General features: G+C 31.7%; 1 long non-coding RNA gene across 1 annotated transcript; it reads left to right on the forward strand.

Annotated features, from left to right (window-relative positions):
• The first annotated feature begins 1285 nt into the window (after positions 1-1285).
• LOC107783629 (uncharacterized) lies at positions 1286-4059 on the forward strand. The gene is made up of 3 exons (XR_001647483.2): positions 1286-1591; positions 2298-2365; positions 3794-4059. It is a non-coding gene; the product is annotated as an uncharacterized LOC107783629 (long non-coding RNA).
• The last annotated feature ends 201 nt before the right edge of the window (positions 4060-4260 follow it).

Raw genomic sequence — 4260 nt, forward strand, 5'->3', positions numbered from 1 at the left:
AAGTAGTTTATTTATTTATTATGATCATATCGAATAAATCAAACGAATAAACTTATTTTTCTTTGTTTTAAAATCTTGAGTTTATTAGGGCAACATATGCATTCCAATTAAGTTCGAATTAAGAACATTTTTATTAAAAAACGTAAAAGAATTATTAACTCATAAAATCTCTACCCCCTCCCCCCAACTCCAAGAAGCTTCCTACTTGTTTGCTCAGAAACTTATAACTTCAAAATTAGAGGTGTAGAGTGCTTGCCACTTGAGCAACTTTTTTTTTGTTTGGTGGTTATAGAAAGTTTAATGTGTTTATTCATCTAATTTTGATTAGGATGTTTACTTATTTCTCTGATTAAAAAGGTAATTCGGGAATGAAAATTTGCTACATAAACAATAATTGTAGGCTTGTAAGTTGTAACTTTTATGGAACATGAGTGTTTGGTTAATAATATTTTACATTTTTGCGTAGAAAGGAAACAAAAGGTTGATTCTCTGTATTTGGTACCTTTTCCACTTATATACTAGATCAATTTAATGAAACATGGATATATATCTCAATCTAGCACGAGAAAACTGTCTGCATTTATGGTTTTCAATTCTACTAATTTCGTAGTCATATGTTCAATGCATATTGCCTCCACATGTATCAGCAATATTAAGAAATACAGAAGAACAAGTATAAATTCTACTACATTCGTACCATTTATCAAGAGAGAAAATTAAATATAATCAGCTGGAATTGAAAATGTAGTCTAAAATGAATTTTCTCATATTATTAATCACATATCACAGGTGTAAAAGTGACTCTGAGAACTCAAAGTATATAGCTATGTACAATGCATTGAAGACCATATACGGAAGTACACTAAAATATTACTTGTAAACCACCATCTAATTCTAATGGTTGCTGCAAAATAGAGCGAATATCATCTTTTAATTAAATGTTTCGAATTTGATTTTTTGAAATGAAAAAAAATCTTAATAAAACTAAATCTGATATAACACGAATTTGAATTTATCGAAACTTTAATGCGAATACATGGTGAATAAAAAAACACTACAACAAAATTGACCTACGGCAACACTTTTATAGACAACACTTGAAAAATGTGGCCAAAAATAACTATAGGCACGCTTTTATAAGGGTGGCCTTTATTAAAAAAGCTTTTGGCAACGAAATTTAGGTAACACTCGTAAAACGTGCTCTTTATGTACGAAGACTACACCTTGTAAGTGTTGCCTAATGTAAAATCTTTTGAGAACGCTTATCCACATATGAAGCTACGTTTTACTAGCATTACTTTTGGTATTTTAAAAAGCAACACCGTACAAACGTGGTCTAAAAGTTTTACGAAATTCATACAAAACTTTCCCACTTAAACTACTCCCTCTAAAATTTCTAACTTAAACTATTCCCCTCTAAAATTTTCCATAGCTTCACCCTCACTCTAGGTCTAGGGCTTGAAACCCAATAAGAAAACTTTTTCTTTACTAGATTTTTCAAAAGAAAGGACAGTCGATGACACCCAGTCGGCGACGATCTTCAGAAGATGATCTGATTTAATTCACTCGGCTTCTAAAGACAACAAGAAAGGTTCGGCATTAGAGTTTTATCGATTTTTTTGAAACCAGTATAGGGTTTATTCATGTCACTACTCGATTTATCCAGGCATTCTCTGCTTTTATTTGGTATGTGCATTTAATTGGAGAAATTGCAGTATTTAGTTTTATTTTTGAATGTAGAGTAAATGAGATTTTTAGGGAATTCTGTGCCTTTCTTCTGAATTTGGGAAAAACACGGGTTAGACGATTTGTAGATCTTTTAATGTATCTGTGTATGGATAGATTTGTTGTGGGTTTCACATAAGAGGTTTGAAATTGTTCTATTAGAATTTGTTATACTGCTTTATTGTCTAGCATACTTCACCTAAATTTTAATATTTTTATATTTTTGATAATGCATTTGTTTCAATTTCTTTTGGTTCTCTTTTGTTTCTCCTGGATAACGAAGGAAGAGTAGGGATTTCCAATGATATTTGAAATGTCCGCTTAAATAATAAAATGTTGTGAAACTCACGAATTTAGCTAGACCACATTTCTTTGGTGGAACTCAGCTTGATTGACTTGAATAAAACTAAAAACTTCTGTTTTTAATCGAAGAACTCGAATATTTCAAGACGACACAATTCCGTTTTGAATTTATGTTAGAGCTGAGTTTACAAATTTAATGTAGAAACAATTCCGGTGGCATGAACCTGAAGCTTTAAACCGGTTTTGATTGTTTTATTTTTTTATAACAGGTATACACCATTGGCCATGGTCTGACCAAGAAGTACAGAGATCTTCAGACAATAAGCATACCATCCAGGTACAAAAATTAAACATGTAACTACATTGTGTTTTTACAATTCTCAAAAGAAGAAAGAGAAACTACAGTATGTTTGTATTATAGATGATTAATCTCTTTGTCTTGTTCTCATATAAGTAATCTTATTTCCTTTATTTGCACTATTTCCTTTGTCTGTAGTATAGTATTGCTTTGCTTTGTTGAGGCACACTCTGGCTAGTTAGTATCTCGTAAAAATTTATATAATCTTGTCCCTATTTAATAGCATTGTGAGAGAAGGTATAACATATATTTAACTTTGTGGTCTAAGAGTAGTGTGTTTCCTCTCCACTATGTCAAAAATTGTTATCTTAATTTGTCAGGGACATGATGAAAAATAGTTTTGTTGCTCGTTGTGTTCGTTTTCCATTTATCATTTTCTGTTTATTTCAATCATGTTAAGATCTTTGTAACTTTTTATTTATCATGTTCTGTTTAACTTTGTGGTCTAAGAGTAGTGTGTTTCAATCATGCTTGATGCTTTTTGAGGAAGATTTCTCCATTAAACATCTCTTTGACTGTTAAGGTAATGGAAATACACTATCTGTTGATAAAGGATGTGCAGAACTACTTAAAGCACAGAACGGTTGATGCCATTGACACAGAATCCTGTGTGCTTCAATTTAATGATCATATTGTCTCTTTTGTTCACCAAATTGTTGATATTTTAGTAATCCTCTTCACTTGAAATGCAGTCATCGTTCAGTATGCTACTTGTTCGTTTAAAAATTTTAGATCTTGTTGTAGAGAAACGTTGACAGCATGTACAAGACATTTACTGTGTTGGTGTAATTTGTGGACTGATCTGGTGCAATATAGCTCCTTATCCCGGTGCATAAAATGGATTGATCTGGTGCAATTTAGCTTATTATTTTGATGCGAAAAATAGTTCTTCAAACTGGTATACCTTGTCAAATAAGTGTGGTGCACTTTGAAATGCACAGGTGGTGTAAAGTTCAGTCTACAAACTGGATCATTGGGCTTCTATGGGCACAGTTAATAATTCTCTCTTTTCTCTTTCTCCATAAGCAAAGAAATGCATCCAATAATGTTTCTAACTAAACATTTGACATTATTCCTTTCTTTTATAAGTATTTTGTTAGGTGAAGAATAGTGACCTCGACATCAAATGTGCAAAATAGATTTTCCCGACCAATATATTGTAGTTGTTTAGGCCCATCTTTTACTGCTTTGGAAACACTTAACCTTATCATTTTCGTACTCTTCCAAGGTGCAATGGGTCCCCCCCAGGTATATGCCCCAACAATTAGTGCTTTCATGTATTTGAATCCCTCCAACTTTATAGTATTCATCTGACATTATATATTTGGAGTTGACATAGAAATATAATTTTTTTACATTATTAGTAGGTTATAACAAATAATGCATCTTTGTTTGTCCCAATTGTAGGTATGGGAAGGCAAAGCTATTGATGAGAACAAATAAAATACAAATGGGAAACTTAAGGTCCAGAAACATTCAGAGTTTCTGCTGGTTTGAACAAGGAAAGGTTACATGGGGCTTAAATTAATGTGGAGGTCAAGCTTACAAAAACGGATCACTTTTAAAATCAGGAGATGATGCGATTGGACTTAAACCAGTCATGTATCAGAAAAATTACATGTAGCTAAGTGGATAGCAAATGAGGTTTCCAATAGATGCTAGCTTTAGCTGTTTGATGTGTTTAAAGTATTATCATGATACATATATATTCATTTTTTTTTATGTTCATTGCTAGGACGCACCTTTAAATTTTTTGATATATATATATATATATTTGGAAGTTCATAACAAGTGTACACATGAATCGTTTTTTGGTTATTCGTTACTTGATGCAGTGCTTGAGATATTTATACTTTAAAAATGATCACAAAATA

This window comes from Nicotiana tabacum, chromosome 18, assembly GCF_000715075.1.
Source record: "Nicotiana tabacum cultivar K326 chromosome 18, ASM71507v2, whole genome shotgun sequence".
Lineage (NCBI taxonomy): Eukaryota > Viridiplantae > Streptophyta > Magnoliopsida > Solanales > Solanaceae > Nicotiana > Nicotiana tabacum.